The sequence below is a fragment of the Arvicanthis niloticus genome, chromosome 9 (genome assembly GCF_011762505.2).
Source record: "Arvicanthis niloticus isolate mArvNil1 chromosome 9, mArvNil1.pat.X, whole genome shotgun sequence".
NCBI classification, from domain to species: domain Eukaryota; kingdom Metazoa; phylum Chordata; class Mammalia; order Rodentia; family Muridae; genus Arvicanthis; species Arvicanthis niloticus.
In genome coordinates, this window is record NC_047666.1 from 5,963,528 (window position 1) to 5,984,504 (window position 20,977).

Below are 20,977 nucleotides of genomic sequence, written 5' to 3' on the forward strand. Positions count from 1 at the left end.
AAAGTTTGGTTTTGGAATGAAGAAGGACATTTTGCCTGGAGAAATATATATATAATGTTCTTTGAAAAGCAAGCATTTTAACTAGTAATGATCATAGTTTTGACCCATGGTCTTGTTTTCTACTGTTGCCATGTACTTCAAACTATACCATGCATCTAGATGGGATTTCTTCTAGATCAGTAGATGTACAGGGAAAACATTGTTACATGCTGATAGAAATAGTGTAATGAATCTAAAGGGGTATACAAGATATTAATAAAGCACATATAAGTTTTTCAATAAACTAACATCTTTTAAAATATAAGGCAAATTACTTTTTGTAGATAATTTAAAAAGTACTGCAAAGTTCTATACTGGGTTTAAGAAAATACAATGTAATTACTTTGCTTGAGCCATTTAACAGCTGTCTTTATAGTATTCAGACATAAATATACACTGTATATTTAATCCACATGACTTATATAATCAGGTTAGAATCTAATTAAGAGCAATATATTTAATAATAACCTGCCAGGTATAATAAAATTCAACATAGTACACAAATAGGCAAGGTATCAAAATCATGTGTTAAATCATAAATACCTAAGATAAAATAAGCATCCTATTGTTATTATCTACAAAAAGAACACTGGGTGGATGAATATAAAGTTACATTTTAATTTTATCATGTTCATGTTAGAATGAGAATTCTACAAGAACTAAACATAAGAGAGACAACAAAAAAAGAAAGATGAATAACAACTTGAAGTTTTCTTTATTCTGACTATGTGAGATCAGACAGCTAATTTTTCTAAGATCATGGATGGGAAGAAGGAACCTCAGTTGAGAAAATGCTTTTATAAAAAGAGACTGTAGGCAAGCCTACAAGGCTTTTAATCAGTAATTGATGGTGGAAGGCCCAGCCCATTATATGTGGGCCCACCCCTAAGCTGGTGATCCTAGGTTCTATGAAAAAGAAACCTGAGCAAGCTGTGAGAACCATGACAGTAGGCAGCACCCCTCCATTCCTCCTGTATAAGCTTCTGCCTTTAGGTTCCCACACAGTTTGAGTTTCTGCATTGGTTTCCCCCAATGGACTGTGGCTGTATAAGCCAAGTAAAGCCTTTCCTCTAAGGTTACTTTTAGTCATGGTGTTTCATCATAGCAATAGTGACCTTAACTAAGACAAAGAGTCAAGTACGCCCATACTATTGACTCTCATAACCTCAACACCAAGAAAATTTTTCCAATAACTGTTATTTTTGATCAACTTACCTTCAAGTCCTCATTATCTAGTTGCAGCCTCAAGAGCACAAACCCTATCTGACTTCCTTGATCACTTACCAACACTGCTCACTACAAAGTCTCCACTTTTCCAATTTAACAAGTTCAGAGACAATGAGGCAAAGGGAGGCTTATATTTTGAAGAAAGGCTGTTTCTTCTACCTGATTACAGCCTTGCCCACCCATGTTCAGTTCTGATTGCAATCTCCAAAGACTGGGGAATAAACTTGAGGAGCCATGGATCCTTGAACTACCTTTCTGGACTAGTTTCCTGTCTTAGATCATAATTTTTAAAATTACAGAATAACTACTGAATTCTAGGAATTATAATCTTCCAAATATCCTAGAGAGCTGCCCTATCTACATCTCATGATATAATTTATTCTATCCTAAATAAGCATGGACTTGAAGCTAAATAAATAAACTTTCTCTTTCCTTACATAAGTTATCTGGTTATATAGCAAACAGAGAAGGACAGCATTAGAGGAATCCTATGTCATGACTTATTTAAGCTCTATGAACTATAATTCAACAACCAGAAATGCAAAGCTCTGGGCTTATTATCTACTGAGGTACAGGGGAAAGAGTTTCACTTTATGTCTTCTCTGCTCAGACCATTCCATTTGTTTTTCTAATACATTTCAAAGGATCTTTTCTGAAAGTCTTTTAAAAACTAGTTCCATGCTATAAAAGTGTTTGGTTTCATATACCATATTGTATTAAATACCAATATTTCATGTACTTTCTTACAATTATGGGGAACAAGTCTAATCAACTTAATTTGCTGCAACCTACATGTAATTATTAAGCATATGACCAAAGGGAGCAACAGTGAACATGTTTAAAAGGTTATGAAGTTTCTTTGTTTCCTCCATGAGATAATACTACTATGGAGAAGATGCTGACAGATGTGATGCCATCATGAAGGAGTCACAGGTGAAGTAATCATCCATGGACAATTTCACCCCATTTTCTTTAATACTTAAATTCATTTTTGCAAACTATGAAAATCCAGTCCTTGCTCCAGAACAGGAAACAGTTGGTGAGGTCTCTGATTAAATTTCTATATGGCTCCATTTTTGGTGTGAATGCTTTCAGCACTCACACATGGAATCATCCTGCTGCAGCAGTGTCACACATGGAATCATCCCGCTGCAGCAGTGTCACACATGGAATCATCCTGCTACAGCAGCACTCACACATGGAATCATCCCGCTGCAGCAGTGTCACACATGGAATCATCCTGCTGCAGCAGCACTCACACATGGAATCATCCTGCTACAGCAGCACTCACACATGGAATCATCCCACTGCAGCAGTGTCACACATGGAATCATCCCACTGCAGCAGTGTCACACATGGAATCATCCCGCTGCAGCAGTGTCACACATGGAATCATCCCGCTGCAGCAGTGTCACACATGGAATCATCCCGCTGCAGCAGTGTCACACATGGAATCATCCCGCTGCAGCAGTGCCACACATGGAATCATCCCGCTGCAGCAGTGCCACACGTGGAGTCATCCCGCTGCAGCAGCGCCACACATGGAATCGTCCCGCTGCAGCAGTGCCACACATGGAATCATCCCGCTGCAGCAGCGCCACACATGGAATCATCCCGCTGCAGCAGTGTCACACATGGAATCATCCCGCTGCAGCAGTGTCACACATGGAATCATCCCACTGCAGCAGCTTCTTCCCTTGGTCTACACAACATTGTTCCCATCAGGCCACACCAGAGACTATCACACAGGAAACAGGGAAACTGTCCATTTGGTTTTACTAGAATTCAGTATAGTCTGAGCACAAGAGTTCTACAAGATAGTACAGACATTCGCTCAAAACTTAGTTCTTATATTCTTGATACTGACTTCCAGTGCAGTGACTAATCACGGTCCACAGGTCTCTGGATCTTGTCAGTGGCTTTTCTCAAATTCATCTCTTCAGCATTTCTGATATCTCCATTCTTTCCTACATAGGACCTCAGACTATCTCTACTTCAACATTTTATAATAGTTTTAAAGACCAATTTGACATTCTTATTTTATTAGCTATTCCAAAGTCACTATTGTGTCACGAAGCCCATCACATTATACCTCTTAAAAAGTCAGTCTTTGCTCCTTATGTGAAAACGTCATCCTCCCAGTGTGGGAATGTGACACTGCTCTGAAGACATTCTTAGATGATGCTAATTTTATTAATACTATTATCACTATTATTTCAGAGGGTTTTTTTTTTTTTTTTACTGTTTTACGTAATAAAAACAACGAATGCTTAAAAGGAATAAGAGGTACCAGGGTTAGGTGACACATGCCTGGCATTCCAACACTTAGCAGACAGAAGCAGAAAGATCATGAGTTCAAGGCAAGGCAAAAAAGAATATAAGATGAAAAATAAAGAATGTTTATAGAAACATATCCTGCAAGCATTTTCATGTTAAATGTACTAACTTTATTGTTCTTGCTGACTTTCCTTTAAACAGGTCTCACTGTGTAGTCCAGGACAATGAAACTCTCAATCCTTTGTGAAGCTGAGGAAGACGCCTTGCCTCCTCACTTTAGGTTGGGCCACACCCGTATGGTATTTGTTTTTCCAGTTTTTGAATGAATGTTTTCCTTTGTGCCTTTTAGAGTATCCAGGAGTGGGGAAAATGTAACAAAATCCATTATTTGAAACCAAATACGAGAGAAATTCCCTGAGATTTCATCTATTTTCTTTAGTAACTCTAGTCTTGGAAAACAGCATTCTATGGGGAGCCTTTCTTTACAGCAGAAAACTATTTTCTGTCTGTAAATGATGATGTGTTTCGAGAGAAGAAAGGATGACCCGCCATTATCTCCTTAGGGTAAGAAACACTGCAAGAAGTGAAATTTAAGCTACCAGAGTCTGTAATGATTTTAAGGCATGATAGCTTAGCCTTGCTTTTCTGGTCTTGGCATCTGATAACAAATGTAACTCTTATTTTCAGAAAATATATATATATATTTCCTTCTCTTCAGGCAGTCATCTGTAGGGGGAGAAGGAATGAGCTAAACAGAAAAGTAACCCACCATTTCAGAAGTAAGACTGAAAGCACATTTGTCAATGACAAATGTGTTGATCTTGAGAAAGTCTTATAATCTGTCCATGCTTTCAGTCTTCCTTCTCATATAGCTAAACCATTACTTACACAGACACTAGAAACAAATGAAACCAGAGGTTCCATTTTCAAAAACATAACACAACACACTGTCTGCAATTCCTGGACGTTATAACAGCCTCCTCTGGCCAGACGACTCTGCTTAAAGTGGAGAGAGTTCTTGTCACTCCATGCTTAGAACATCACCTCTGGTTATGTTTTTGAAAATGGATTCCAACTGAGCCAGGAAGAAAGGTAAATACTGTATACCTTTAACTTTTTCAGTATCCAAAAATGCTCAGAAGCAATTTAAAATGATAATAAGAAGGAAGTTACTTCCAGACAAACAATATAACATTAGAAAATAGGAAAAATAAACACAGGAAGCTCTGCAGGATGCCTATGGATGCTTTAATAACGAAGAGCCAGGGAGGTGTGCTACACTTCCTGTTCCCCTTCAGGGAGGTGGGCTACACTTCCTGTTCCCCTTCAGGGAGGTGGCTACACTTCCTGTTCCCCTTCAAGGAGGTGAGCTACACTTCCTGTTCTCCTTCAGGGAGGTGTGCTACACTTCCTGTTCCCCTTCAAGGAGGTGGGCTACACTTCCTGTTCCCCTTCAGGGAGGTGAGCTACACTTCCTGTTCCCCTTCAGGGAGGTGGGCTACACTTCCTGTTCCCCCTAGTCTTTTCCACCTTGCTCTCTCCTTGTTCCCCTCTTCACCCTTGGTTTACTTTATTTTTAATTATATGGATGTAGGCATATATGCTCATGCGCTCAGTTGCCTTCAAAGGCCAATGGTAACTGAATTCCTGGAACTAGAGTCATAGGCAGTTCTGAGCCGCTTGTCTGTTCTAGGAACAAAATTCAGATCCTCTTCAGGAGTAGTAGGTGATCTTAACCGGTGAGCCATCTCTCCAATTCCTCTTTTGCATCACCCCACCCACCTTCTCTTGAAAGACCTTATGATTGACCTTTGAGCTATTCAGTGCTTTTTCATGGGTTGAAGATGGACATATTCAAGATGAGGAAAGTAAGGAAGAAAAAGAAGCAATTGGTCATAGTGTTTTATTACAGTAGTGAAAACCCTAACTAAGACAGTATGTGTGTCTCAAGAGCTTGTTGTAGTAGTATATTTCAACACTCAGAAAGCTTAGACATGAGAATAATGAGTTGAGGTCATCTTTGGCAATGTACTGAAATATTGACTCACAGGAAAAAAGAAAGAAAGAAAGAAAGAGAGAGAGAGAGGGAGGGAGGGAGGGAGGGAGGGAATGAGGGAGGGAGGGAGGGAGAGAAAGACACAGAGAAAGAAACAAGGAAACAAAGAAAAATGAGGAAAGAAGGTGATATCCTTATCTATTCATCTTAGCATATATCTAGGATATTTCACCCAAAAGAGACATCAGCTGTATTCTATTTTAGTCAGCTCCTATTCAAGCATGGAAACAAAGCATGCAACTAGAGCATGTTACAAATATATGAAAAGTCATACAATATCAAAGTGTTTGCATATTTTAAGTTTACTTGAATCCTACAGTAGCATGTTGTAAGGATAAGCTTAAATCATTTTACAACTGCCCCATAGCGGTGCTGATAGAGGAACCACACTTGCTTTTCAAAGCTGGGCCAAGAGTCATCTAAAGAAATTCTTAATGATTTGTAAATTGCTCTTTTCAGTGTCCTGTCATGCAATTAGGTCAATGTATAATTATGATACATTTACTGCCTATTATTATTATTATTATTTTATCATCTGTCTTTTATTCTTTTAGAGTCTTCAAAATCAATAACTCTATAGTTTTTGAAGCTATAATAAATTTCATCTACATTAATAAATATTTGAATTAATACAAAATAATCCTGTGCATGTTCCTATATTTAATTAGTCTCACAGTTGTTCACACAACTCTGTTCCTTGAGATCAGCATTTGTAGTGTGAGATGAAATCCAAAGGATGAAAACAGCATTGTTTTTCTTTTTATACCCTTTTAAATATGAATTATAATGTACAAAATTCGCATTTGCTTACTGAAAAAAATTTTCTCCCTATTTGTGAACATTAATTCCTAGTAATAATGAAGCCTTACCATTAAGGCTTGGAGGTAGCCAGTGCAACCATGTTTATGAAATAGACATAAAATATAGTATATTCTTGGGTGATCTGTATTTGTGGGGATATGGATTTGTAAGAGCACTGCAAAGGCATTAGCTTCCATCAGTGCTTGCCTCCCTTAGTCTGATGCTGTGAGATGTATGCTAAAAGCCCTGGGGAATCCAGGACATAACAACCTTGTATCCTCAGATGGGAGCTTTTATTGCACCTATTGCTTATTTTGCTTTTATTTTTAGCAAGTACATTATCTATAAATTATTAGATTCTGGCTTTAAGTATAAAGACTTTACAAAATAAATGTACACGTGTGTTTATAGGAAGAAATGTTAAATACAGATAAAGAATATATTATTTTATTCATGAAAAAGTCAAACATGATACATTTGAATTCCAAAACATTAAATTTCTGTATTGTCACACACATTAATAAGATAAAAATATTTCTACTAAAAGTAATACATTTGTTATAAAAAAACCTTTATTGAATTTTATTGTCCATTATGAATGCCTGGCAATTTGAGATACATCAAAATTTATATTATTAATACAGTATCCTTTGATCAGGGCTCTGTAGAGCAGTGGTTCTCAACCTTCCTAATGCTGTGACCCCTTAATACAGTTCCTCATGCTGTAGTGAGCCCCAAACCATAAAAATATTTTCATTGCTTCCTCATTACAGTAATTTTGCTACCATTATGAATTATAATGTAAATATCTGATATGCAGGCTATCTGAAATGTGAGCCCTGTGAAAGGGTCATTCAACCTTCAAAAGGGTTTTGACCTAGAGATTGAGAACTCCTGCTGTTGAGGCCCACTAAGGACAGATATTTCTCTGACTTGGGTAAAAGCCATGCATTCCAAGGTAGCCAAAACATGCATTAAGCCAGTGAGACAAATCAACTACCTAGCTAAGTGTTACAGGATATTTAAACCCGTTTCTAGTTAGGGTGTGGCTAAACACTTAGCACACACCCTTAATTCCTCTGGCTGGAGCTCAGACATCCCCTTAGTGCACACCTTTAATCCCAAACAATGAAAGTAAAGTTAGTTTGTAGAAGAAAGCACCAGTGTTTAAAAGTGATGTCTAATTAAGGATATGCCCAACTCTCATAAGAAAAAAGAAAGAGAAACTACTTAAGAGACAGACAGTGCAGAAGAGAGTTCAATGCAGGAATACAGTAGAGTTCCTGGAGAGCAGTAGAGTTGAGAGGGAGAGTAGAGCAGCCCAGACAGGAAGAAGGAGGCAGTTTTACTGAGATAGTTTTACAGAGAAAGATTGAAGAGAGAACAAGCTAGACACTGATAAAGACAGAAGGAGCAAGAGAACGAGAAGCCAGATTATAACAGTGCCAAAGTTAGTTTGAGGCCAAACAGGAAAATTCAGGAGAGACCGAGAGAGAAACTCAATTGAATAAGTCAACTGGGAGAGGAGTTTGAGTCAGAACAGCTGAGTTGAACCAGCCAGCAAGAGTTCAGAAAAATGTAGAGCTTATTCAACAGTAAGTCTCAGAGATTGAAAACAAAAGGGTGAGCTTATTCAACAGTAAGTCTCAGAGATTGAAAACATTCTAACACTAGATTAGATTGTCAGAAAACTAGAAGCTTTCAGGGCTAGGCCTAGGTTAGCAGATGAAGGCAGGAAGACAACAAATCAGGTGAATGAAAGTTACTTTTCCAGCTAAGAGCTGCCAGGTCAGAATGACAAGATCACCCCTAGGGAGGAAGATTCAATTTAAGCTGTGCTAATGAAATAGTGTGATTATTTATCCCTATAATAAAACAGATGACTCATTCCCAGGATTTCCTCCCTGTAGTGGAATTCCTACGAACTGCAGTGAAGTACTTTTTCCCTTTTCTGCTCTGTCTCTTACTTTGTGAGGCTGGCTGGACCCTGTGTGTACTTTCCCTGGTCCTCTTGGCTTCTTTGCCTTTTCTCTGAAGCCCTTGAAACACACTTTGCTATGCAGCTCCTTGTCCATCACATGGCTGGCCTCTATGCCCACTCAAATGGCCTCCTTCTCCCTCTCGCCATCCTTTTCTCACCTTCTCCCCTTGTCCCTCATTGGATGGTGCCCCATAGGTAGTTTCTCTTTTCTCAAGTAGTTCCTCCAATATTTATTTTATTATATCCCTATAGCTTTCGTTATAATCACCTGCAACTCCAGCCATTTTATTATTTTGCTCAGTGTACAAAAAAAATCATTATCTTTTTTTTTTTCAAAATAGAGTGCTATGCTTTATAGGACAACTTTGCCCAGACTCTTGAAGATATGGCCAAACTACAGAGCACTTGACAGACATGGTGGCACATGCTTACAGTGCCTACACTCAGGAGCCATGCCTGGACTATGCAGTGAGTTTGGAGCATGGGGGTCTAGATCAGTGGTTGAGCACTTACCTAGCAGGCACAAAACCCTGGGTTTAATGCCTAGCATCACAAAAATAAGAAGCACAACAGCTTCAAATAATGAAGGAATGTTTAAGTCATATACTAAAATGAACATATCTGTTAATGTCAAACTTATAAGAATAGAATAAATTTAAGATCAGAAAGGAGATACATATGCTATTTTAACAATCTTCTACCATGAGACAAACTATTAGAATCATACATTTCATATTATGGTTGGGGTATTTTTTCTTAATGTTCACTCATGAATCATAGACGGATTTTTCCATATATATATTTGGTGAGTAAAAATCTGAACTGCTATGATATGCCCGTCTCTAAAGTGGTATCCCTGAAGATTTTTATTAAATGACAGATGAGGAAAGGCATTCTGAAGACAAAGACTACCCACTTGGGTGACCAGGGTAAATTCTCAGCAAAACTGCAGTCATAGAGACTGGAAAGGTGACCACATGATTGAGATCACTTGCTCTTCTTGCAGAAGACCTGGGTTTGGTTCCCAACATCCACATGGCAGTCCACAACTGTGTATAGCACCAGTTCCAGGTCTTCTTAAATGATGCTGAACATTATGTTTAGAGGACAATTTACTGTGTTGAAAAGACTTGTATAAACAAAATTGCTTTTAGCTTATAAACCATGAGGAAGTTGGTTCTATCCTAAATGTACCCTGTCAGCTAACTTACCCAATATGGACAATTTCTAAGTACAGTTGGACTATTCTTAAAAACTGCTGATGTCTTTCACTGCCTCAGCTATTCTTTCAAGATAATGGGTCACAAGATTCACAGACTAACTGCTAAGTTCTACTGTATGAAATGCTTGCTGGATGGCTGAACATCTACTAGACATGTTACAAAATCAAGCCTTGCCTGCACCTAGATAGAATATGAGTTAACTTGACTCCCCAAAGTCATAACTTTCTAGGGTTTACCTTTTAAATCCTTGAAGTAATGATAGCCAGGCCTTACCTAGAGAACTCTCTAGTTTGGTCTTGGCCATTTTGTTTTGTTTTGTTTTTGTTTAATAAAATGACTCTATTTTACTAAAATCAAATCTTGAGTCAGACTGGTAAATCACTGAACAACCCCAGATTTGTAACACCTACACCCTTCTGGCCTTTGTCAGGCTCCTTCATACAGATCATACACATAAACTTCTGTAGGCTCAAGTGTATAACACAAATTTTAAAGTTATCTAAAAAAAAAAAACTGTCACTATGTAACAACATTTGGTTAATGTGCCTGTTCTTTGGGTGGTTCCTGTATTTACCTGTAAATTTATTCAAATATGGAGGAAAAGTGATCAATGATATCATGTTGTCTTACAGGGTAGTTGTGTGTTTTCCTGGAATTTTTTAAGTCTATTGCTATTTATCTACTCTGACTTAACAAGCTTGGAAGTTGTTGAGGACAGACCTCTCCTTCATATTCAACTTTGGACCCCATTTCCTGTGTCCCTGGTAACAGATTAAAGTATCACAGTTACCCTCCTTGATATCTGAAAAAGACATGAATGGAAGGAGAGAGAGTCAGTCACACTGTTCAGCCTTAAGATTTATTTTTATTTTGGAAACAGGGCCTCAGGTAGCCAAGCCTGGCTTTAAATTCTTTACATCGTTGGCAATGACCTTAAATTTGTTAATCTTTCTGCTTCCACCTCCTGAGTGCTGGAATTACTGGTGAGTTTCATGTTCCATTTTTATGGGTTTGGGGATTCAAATCTAAGCCATGGTGCCTGCTATCAACTGCGCTATATTCCCCTGTAGCCCCTCTTTAATCTTTAAAGTACAGTGTTGTTGTTTTGTGTAACAGTTTCCTGCTGATTGAAACAATCCATCATTCAGAGACTCCTTAAGCAGAAAGGTAAACAACTCAAAATAGCTTCAGGAAGTCTCTGAAAATGACCAGATACTAACTCATCCTCCCAAGAGTATACAATAAAGCTGCTGAGAATCCTTCTCAAAGAAAGATTATGAGACCAGAACTGCTGCCTGGAAGAAGCAGAAACCTGGAAGAGATTTAGACCAACTGAGTCATGTGAGAACAACACTCTCCAACCTTTCTATTGGCCTTTAGGCTATGCAGTGTGCTCCAGGTTTTCAGTTTTTATGAGCTGTCACTCATGCTGGGGTAAGCTTTGGTAATGCAACTGTCTTTGAGTCATTTCTACTCCTGTAAGTAACCCCTCACCCATAGTCCTATAAGTAACCAGAATAAAACTCACTGGTTTCTCTAAGCTGGTCTTTGGTCATATGCAAAAGTATAGGGCTCCCACTCTATGTTGTGTCTCCACAGGGGGAAAAAAAAATCTGTCACATGTCAAAGACGAAGGCAAAAAAAAAAAAAAAAACAAAAAAAAAACAAAAAAAAACAAAAAAAAACAAAAAAAAAAAAAAAAACAAAAAAAAAAAAACGAAGAGTGTCACTGAAACCTGAAAAGAAAAACCAGTTTTCTTACTGATAAGGATAGATTTATTTTCAAGTATTCATTAATTCCTTTTCATTTATTCTGTTCTATAATTTCTTAGTTAAAAGAATGCAATCTGAATTGTACTTCTAACCTGAAGACATGACTTTCTAAAATGCCAAATGTTATAAAATTGCAAAGACATAATTGCTCCTTCATTAAGAACAAATCCGAACAAGACTTTCAGTCACCTACACAGGAAAACTCCCCTCAAATGTTGTCTATTCCAGAAACTTCACAAAACATAGTGCACCTGAAGATATTTGGGAAGGTAAGAGGAGCAATTGTCCATTATTGAGCTTTGTACTGCATGCTCACCCCAGAAGCCTCTCTCCCAATGGATGTAGCTGCTTATAGGCAACTGCTTGCTAAGTCTTCCTACTTTCTGAGTCACCATGTCATTTTCCGGTGCTTGTCTAACATGGGTGTGGAGATTTGAGTGTGCTTGGCCCAGGGAGTGGCACTATTAGCAGCTGTGGCCTTGTTGGAGGAAGTGTGTCACTGTGGGGTTGGGCAATGAGACCATCTTCTAACCATGCAGAAGCCAGTCTGCTCCTGGCTTCCTTTGAATGAAGATATAGAACTCTCAGCTCCTTCTCCAGCATAATGCCTGCCTGGATGTTGCTTGCCTGCTATGATGATAATGGACTCCACCTCTGAACCTGTAAGCTAGCTCTAATTAAATGTTTTGCATTTTAAGAGTTGCCTGAGTTCAAGGCCAGCCTGAAACAGTAAATTCTATGTGAAGAAAAGCTGAAATCCAGATATGGTGGTACATGCTTTTAATCCCAGCAGTCAGGATTGAGCACCATGCAGATCTCTGTGTTCAAGGTCAATCTATAGAACAAGTTCCAGGACAACCAGACTTAGGCAGTGAGAGAGTTAAAAGACAGAAAGCTGGCAATAGAATAAGGGGGCCCCCAGCAAGCAGCAGAACTCAGCAGCTTCAGCCATGCAATTCTGGCTTTAGAGTCCAGAACAGAAGGCACTTCTGAGACAACTGATGCTGTTTAGCTGGAGCTAAGAAATTAGCGGTGATTAAAATGGAATACTATTTGGCTATTAAAAACAAGGACATTATAGATTTTGTAGGCAAATGGAAGGAATTAGAAAATATCACCCTAGGTGAGGTAACCCAGACCCAAGAACATGCATGGTATATACTCCTTTATAAGTGAATTTTATATAAGCCAAAAAGTTCAGAATACCCATGATACAACTCACAGAATGCAGGAAGCTTAACAAGAAGGAAGGGCCATGTATGAATACCTCAATCCCACTTAGAAGGTGGAACAAAGTAATCAAAAGAGACAAAGGGAAAGAGAGACCTGGGTGGGAGAGGGGAGGGGGAGTAGAAACAGGGGGCAGGATCAGGTATGGGTAGGGACAGAAGAGAAGCCCAGAGGGCCTGGAGAATGAATCTAAATATGCAGCAGTATGGAGTGGGGGTAGGGGGAACTTCTAGAAACATGGGATGTAAGAGGCTCCCAGGACTCAATGGGGGTGACTTTAGCTGAAATGCCCAATCATGGGGAGATGGAACCTGAAGAAACCACCTCCAGTAGATAGACATGGCCCTCAGTTGCAGCAGGGGCCACCCACCCATCTTCAAAAATTTTAACCCAGAATTATTCCTGTTTAAAGGAAACACAGGAATAAAAATGAAGCACAGACTGAAAGAAAGTCCATCCAGTGACCAGACCCACTTGAGACCCATACCATGCATGCACACCAAACCCTGACACTATTACTGATGCCATATTGTGCTTGCAGACAGGAGCCTGTCATGGCTGTCCTCTGAGAGCCTCTACCAGCAGCTGACTAAGACAAATGCAGTCACTTACAGGCTACCATTGGACTGAGGTTTGGACCCTCATGGAAGTGTTAGGAGAAGGACTGAAAGAGCTGAGGGGAATTGCAACCCCATAGGAAAAACAATATCAACTAACCAGGACCCCTCAGAGCTCCCGGAGACCAAGCTAAAACCTAGGAGTTTTTATAGGCTGGTTCCTGGCACTGGGCACATGTGTAGCAGAGGACAGCCTTGTCTGGTCTCAGTGGAAGATGATGTGCTTAATCCTAACTTGATGCCCTAGGGAAGAGAGTGGAGGTGAAGTGGGAGTGGTTGGGCAGGTGGGGGAGCACAGACTCAGAGGCAAGTGGATGGGGTAAAGAACTAAGGAAGTGGGGACCAGGAAGGGGGAAACTTTTAGAATATAAATAAATAAAATAATTTAATTTAAAAATATATACTATAAAAAAACAAAGAAGAGACCAGGATCACTGAAGTGAAATCTTCTGGGAAGTATTTTCTGAGAGCACAAAGAAGCTATATTCTAGAGATAGCCAAGGTTCTATCTCATAAGCTTTGTAATGTGTAAGAATCACCCAGGTGGTACTGGTTTTGAAGGTACGAAGGGGTCATTGAGAGCAGCTGAGGCTCGGCACTGTGAGATGCTATGGAGGGCCATTGGTGAAGATACAGCCTCAGTTGCAGTTGATGGCCCAGGACTGAAGGGGTCATGCAAAGGAGTTGAGGTTTGGCACCATGGAGAGGGCCTGTGACAGGCTATTGGCGAAGCCCAGTTGGAGCAGAAGATTCAGCATATTGGAGATGCCAATATCATGGGATGGATGGCAGCACAATGGAGTGAAGTCAACCAGAACCTAGAGTGCTACAGAGGGCAGAGCTGGAGAAGTGATACAATCCCTTTGGAGGAGCCGAGAAGATCATGTGTGGACCACAGCTATGAAGTTGAAGCTGACTTGGAGACCCCAAGATGTTAAAGATGTGAGAGCCATCAGAAACCTGCTGAGGAAAGCTGCTAACAGGGAGTGGAACCAGCCCAGGAGAAAGAAGTTGGTTACAGTCAACAAAGATGAAAAAGTTGGATATCTGAAGACTGCTTTGACATCAGACATACAGATACAGAGTTTGGAGTTTGCCCAGATGGTTTCTTGTCTTGCTTTGGGGATTACAGTTAAGTTATTGAATGAATATTAGAAGAGACTTTGAACTTTGGGCTTTAACATTGTTGAGACTGCTGTAGACTATGGGGACTTTGGAAGTTGGACTAACTATATTTTTTATTATATTGTGGCTAGATATGGCTCCCATATAATCAGGTGTTTGAATAAACCTATAGAGGCCAGACAGTAGAATGTGGTGGTTTGAATATGCCTGGCCCAGGGAGTGGCACTATTAGGAGCTGTGGCCTTGTTGGAGGAAATATGTCACTGTAGGGGTGTGCAGTGAGTTCCTCCTTTTAACCATGTTGGAGCCAATCTGCTCCTGGCTTCCTTTGAATGAAGATGTAGAACTCTCAGTTTCAGCCTGCCTGGATGTTGCCTGTCTGCTATGATGATAATGGACTGTACCTCTGAACCTATAAGCTAGCTCCAATTAAATGCTGGCCCTTATAAAAGTTGCCTTGGTCATGGTGTCTTCACAGCAATGGAAACCCTAAGACACTAGATATTCTCACTCAATCTATTGGAAAACCTCTACAACCCTCACACTTAGACAAACTAAAGAAAAATTACACAGCTTTGAAACATTGCTTATGTATTGCCTGCTTTCAACCCATTAACAACCAGTTATGCTACGACATTTTTTTTCCCAGAACATGTGCTAATCCTTGACTTTGCACCTTATCAAATACAAAAGTCAGATTCGGTAAATAAACAACATATTCGTATGAATCAGCTACCAACGCAGGACACATTGACATATATAATATATAATTTGAAGTTAAATTCTCTTGTAATAGGAGTAGAGTGTGTTTAGTATGGGCCCTGGACTCAATTATAATCACCACAAAGAAAGGAAGTAAAGCAAAAAAGAAAGCATAAAAAGGGGGTGGGGTGGTCAGGGAAGGAAAGAAGGAAAGTAGTGTACATCTAGGTTCACTGAAGAATTTGTTTTGAAACTTTACCAATGATAGACTCATTGACTGCCTACTTAGAGGTATCCCTAGCTCTCTGCTTTTTACTAGATAATCTGAACTATTAGTGATGCACTTAAAGAGTTCCTGAACCATTATATGATTTGGATTCTTCCATCTCTTGTGAGCAAATATATATTTTTAACCAAAACAAATAACTGTATGCACTACACTTTTCCATCTTTATGTATTTACAATGACTCTCTTTTCAAGTCATAGCATCTAACTATATCAAAACTAGGTAGTCAGATACTCATAAACATAAGCATATCATTATCCAAGTTGTTAAAATAATGTTCTAAAAGTAGAGCTGTCACAGTCTAACGCTTCTTTTCACATACGTGAAAACACTCACTGTACTTGAAGCCAAAGGGCACTATGGAGAGGCTGGGACAAAGGAGTTGTGCTCAGAGCCTCATCTTGAACATTTTATACTTCTGAACATCAGTCACTCTTTGAGATATAAACAAGCAACTGTCTTCCTTAATTCATTGGTTTATTTTTATGAGAAAAAAAAGATAGGTAGAATTTAATAAACTACAAAAGATCAGACAATAGTGTGTGTTGTCCTAATACTTTGTTTTCACACTGTTCTACAGTCAGTCACATTTTGTTTGTAAGCACAGTACAGTGAGAAAAACAGCTGGAATGAGGGAAGCTGAGGTGATGTCATGGTACCCGGTATCAAGGAATGCCGTGAGGATAGATGTGTACCTTGGCTGCTTTAAGATGCCTCTCTTCAGTGGAGATTTTAGTGGAGTTTAATCATCCTTCACCTCTGAAATAGAAGGTACCTGAGACTCTATGATCTAACTTCTAGGTCTGAGTTTTAACTGAGTAAACATAATAAAAATGACAATTGACATTATCAACCATTGCATGCTGTTCATCCATTAAACGGTACTGCCGCCAAACACCACGATGCAAGTTTTCACATGCTTCCATGATGATCAATTCCAGACCTCTACCAAGTGAGAATGAATTTGAAGAGTCATGCTAATTTAATTATTTTCTTATTTACTGAGTCTAGCAACAAGGTCACCAGCTGGCATCCTTTTGAGTTAGCTTTTAAAATAGCTCTTAATAATAGCAAGAGATTCTGTCATCATTTTCAGAGAGACAAATTTATTGATGGTTTCAGCTCCCATCATTTGCACATTGTATCCCTACCACCGAGCAGTGACTCGCCTGCACAGTCTGATTTGCTAGAACATAGGCATGTCCTTGGGCCACCTGAGATAGATTTTCCTTTCAAAAAAATGCACAAATAGGTTTATATTTTCCCCTTTTACACATGGAAATAATACACATTTTTATATAAGAAGCTAGAAAGGAACATTTGCTAAATGTATTTGCCACATCTTGAAAAGCTTGGATTTCTATATCATTTTTTTATATGATGTTGTATTATTTTTCCTGCTTTATTAGAATACAATGTTAATTATTCTAAAATTAATTATCTAATATTAATTATTCAGTTTCCATAGTTATGTTCCATTATATAGTGTTATGAAAATAAGAAATGATGTTTAACAACAATAATGGTGAAACATTCATTTCCCATGTTGCCCAGTGAAGTATTGGAAGCACTGGACCCCTATGGCTAGGGGTGGGCTTTGGAATTCACATCTGCTCTTCTCTTCTGGCTACGTCTTTGAACCTCTTTGGATCTGGGTTCAAATGGGAAGACAAGTTTACATGATGGGCTTCTTTTCCTTAAACCTGTGAAGTGATGAAATATGAAGGATGAACCACACAAATGTGTGATACAGTCACTGTCCTTGGAGCATTAATATTAAACACGTTATAAGGGATAAGATAAATAAGATGCCATAGATAGAGATATCTGGTGCAGAAAGGCTTAGCTCTTGTGTTAGGTATCTAGACATGCTATGAAAAATATTACATGTTAGATAAATTAAGCAATAGAAATTTAGTTTTCAATGTTCTGGAGATGTACAGTCTAAGGTCATGATTCAGCCAAGCTGACTCAAGGAGAAGATTTTCTTGCTGGCTTGCACGTGATAACCTTCTCACTGTATTCTCTGAGGCTCTCTTCTTTGCGAATATGTTGAGAGAATGCTGTGATTCTTCCTCTGCTCACAATGACAACAGCAAAACCAAGTTTCCTTCAGTTACTTCTCTAAAGGCTCTCCCTGAAAATTACATAATGAGCGGGGGCTCTGAGTTTCAGTGTATGAATGTCCTGAAGACACAGACAGTCCATAAGTATTCTCTGTTCACATTTCTACACACAACTAAACAACTCAGATTGAGTCACTCATCATTTTCACACAAAAAAAATGCTATATGTTCTTCATAAATATTGTAAGGACCAAGTCAAATAAAAGATGGTGATATGCAATGCTAACTGCGAAGCACTAAGGAAAGTGTTCTAGGGTCTGTAAAATTGTTGAATAGGATTACTATAACCACTTAATGTGTTTATAATAGCTATTTAGTATCAGAATATTAGATGCATTCAAAGTGTTATTAAAACCCACAGACAGAAATGGTCAAACCAGGAGTACCAGTCATGACTAGATAGTCCTCATCACAAAGATCTAGAGGTTCACATTCTGCCCTCGATTTACTTCTTAAATGAACTCAAGCAGGTTTTAAACAGTTTTTAATGTGTAGTTTTTCTCACTTTAAAGTGAAAACATTACTGTTGCTTCTGTAAAAGCAGCATTATTCTACCTTGGCTGGAAAATAGGGACTTAAGAAACATTACTTATTGTCAATCGACCTTGTTAGGGTTTCTATTTCTGTTAGGAGACACCATGACCATGTCAACTCTTGCATAGGAAACATTTAATTGGGGCTGGTTTACAATTCAAGGTTTAGTCCATTATTTTCATGGTGGGAGACATAGCAGCATGTAGGCAGTCGTGGTGCTGCTGCACGGGTAGCTGGGAGTTCTCCATCTTGATCAGCAGGCAACAGGAAGAGATAGATTCACACTGACCACACTTGCGCATCTGAAACCACAGTTATTAATAGAACCATAAAGGATATGTGTAAAACAGAAAAGTTACATCAGCAGAAACAGAAAGTTACCTTTAAGGAAAAAGAAGATGAAAAGAATAACAGGAAATAAGATAGATAGAAAAGAAAGATACATTTGAAAACTCCCATGGGGCTGTGCAGCTCCAAGTGCACATGCACCCAAAATTGCTGAAAAACTCAATGGCTTAAAACTTTGGGTTCAGGCTAAGGTGGACTGAGCAATGACATAGCTGGTAACTGTTCTGCCAGATGTGGGTCCTTGTAGACTTGACCATCGTACTGTACTAGACTCTGTTTTTCTCTCATCACACCTGCCCTACAAGAGGTGGGACTGTCCTTTAGTCTGGCAGCCCATTTCTTCCAGTACAGAAGAAATAGCAGAGTGAAGTGACAAGTCTCTTTCTAACCTAGCCTCTTAATCTCACATGCTGATCTCTGCTAGCCCTGTGTAGGGAGCCTTTTAAACTCAGTACACATAGAAATGACCTCTGAAGCTTAAAGAACTTCAGGGAGTAGTTGAAAGTAGTCTAAAACCAAAACAGGAAACCAGTTGCAACTGTATTAATGTCCATTGTCTTGAAATGATACAGTCTAAATGAATTAGGTTCATTTGCTCTGTTAAAGAATTAAAGGACAGGAAAAATATAAAAGCACAACAGGTAGCAGCAGAGAAATCTCAAACATGGCAGACAGAATCAGCAGTTGAATACAGGTGTTTATTGGAAGTGAGGAAATGTTGCACATGCAGCAGACACATCGAGAAAAGGAGAGGGAGGGTGTGAGGCTTTTAAGAGTCTTCCTCCCTACTCTAGGGCTGGCCAGTTTGAAGACAGGATGGTTGATTAGTCCCAACTGTTGTATGGCATGTCAGGATTCAGCCTTGAACTCTTTAAACCAGTCCATCCCCAGGGGCCTACTGGTGGGAGAAAAAGATTACAGGCTTTTGTCTCAAGTCAGTTGAGAGAGAAACTGACCATCTTTGAAATTCACCACCTTTATTGCCTAGTCATGGTCCCTCTCCCGGTCAGTCTGCCTACCAGGGGAGATCTAACTCCTGGTCTCTCAAATGCAAAAGCTAAGCCATCTAACTGATCCCTGAAACAGAGATCTGCGGATTTGATACAATCCACCTACTTGATGTTTCCAACAATGTATTGGAAAATGCCTCAAATTGCAACTTTATTTTGCTTTGTAAACCTGAAAACCAGTAGACACAGAAAATAACTCAGCTAAATATGGGGTCACAATGACCATTTGTGGAATCAATTACATAGCAATAGCGGCTGAAAACCTAAAGTCGCTGAAAAACATGAAAAAGGTGACTTAAAAGAACAGGAAAAAGGTTGTGTGTACTGTTTGGAATGAACCAATGAAATGGAATCGATCAGAAAAGACAAAAAAAAAAAAAAAAAAAAAAAAAAACAGAGAAGGAAGGGCTCTCGGTAGTAGTTATGTAGAAACCAAAGATAATGGGGCCATTGTCTCCATGCAACCTGACACATCCTCTGTAATAATACTATTGATCCCATAGACACAAGGAGAAAGACCGCCAGCCCAAATTATGGCCGAATCAGAGCAAGCTTTATTGATGTACATTAGGACAGCCTGCATTAGGACAGCCTGGGCGTTGGCTGACACCTCCTAAAGCAGGGTTCAGGAAACCATCTGTGCGTAGAAGGAAGAGCTGATACTGAAATCTGGTTCCCTAATTGTTTTTTTTATTTGGTCAATAAAGAAGGTTGAAGCCATTTGCTGGACGAAGGGTAAAAATGGGACTTTCGGGTCCCAGGAGGAAGAGCGGACGCAGGGCGAAAAGGGTCTTTGGCAGCCAGGCATTGGAAAAGCCCCAGTAATATAAATCCTTAGGGCAGCTAGGGCTTGTAGTCTCTGCCTCGCTCGGGGCCTAGAAGGTTGGCAGAAGCTAGCTATTAGCTAATAAGATCAGGGCAGGAGATTATTCGCCCAGCAATTGTGTTATCTATCCAGTTTCGAAATAATAAAGCTGTCTAGTGTTTTCCATCCACAGAGTTAAGAAGGGCAGAGAAAGAAGGAAAGCCGAAAGGGAATCGGTGGAGTGCAGACAGCAGCTCCAGGGGTTGGGGGTGGAACCAACAGTACCCAATCTTGGAGCTAAGCTAAGCAAGGGCCCCCAGTCCCAAGCAAAGAAGGAAGCATGTTTCTAAAATTACGTGCAACACCTATAAGCCAATTTCTTAAGCCCTTTCTATAGGGTACTAACCATAAGATGAAGGATTTTGTATGTAAGCATGGCTACAGAAAGTAGAGCAGGCAGTTGAAAATGGATCATGAATAATGGGTAGAGAACATTTCAAAGAACAGGGGGCATTGGGGTGGGAGGAGGTCAGAAATCAAGAAACAGAAGCTTAAGTTTTGTAGTAAACAATAATTTAATTGTGTTACAATATGTCTGCTGATCTCAAGATGAAGTCAAGTTGGTCCACTAGTACCCAAAAAGGCAGAGTCTAGAGGTTGGAGCAGATTTTTCAATACAATATTTTTTGTTTGGGGGTAGTGGTTTGTTTGATTGGTTGGTTGGTTGGTTGGTTGGTTGGTTGATTTTTTTTTAAGGTGAACAGAAGAGGAAATACAATAAGAGAATCGGAAATTGTTCAGAGCTCTGTCCCAAGC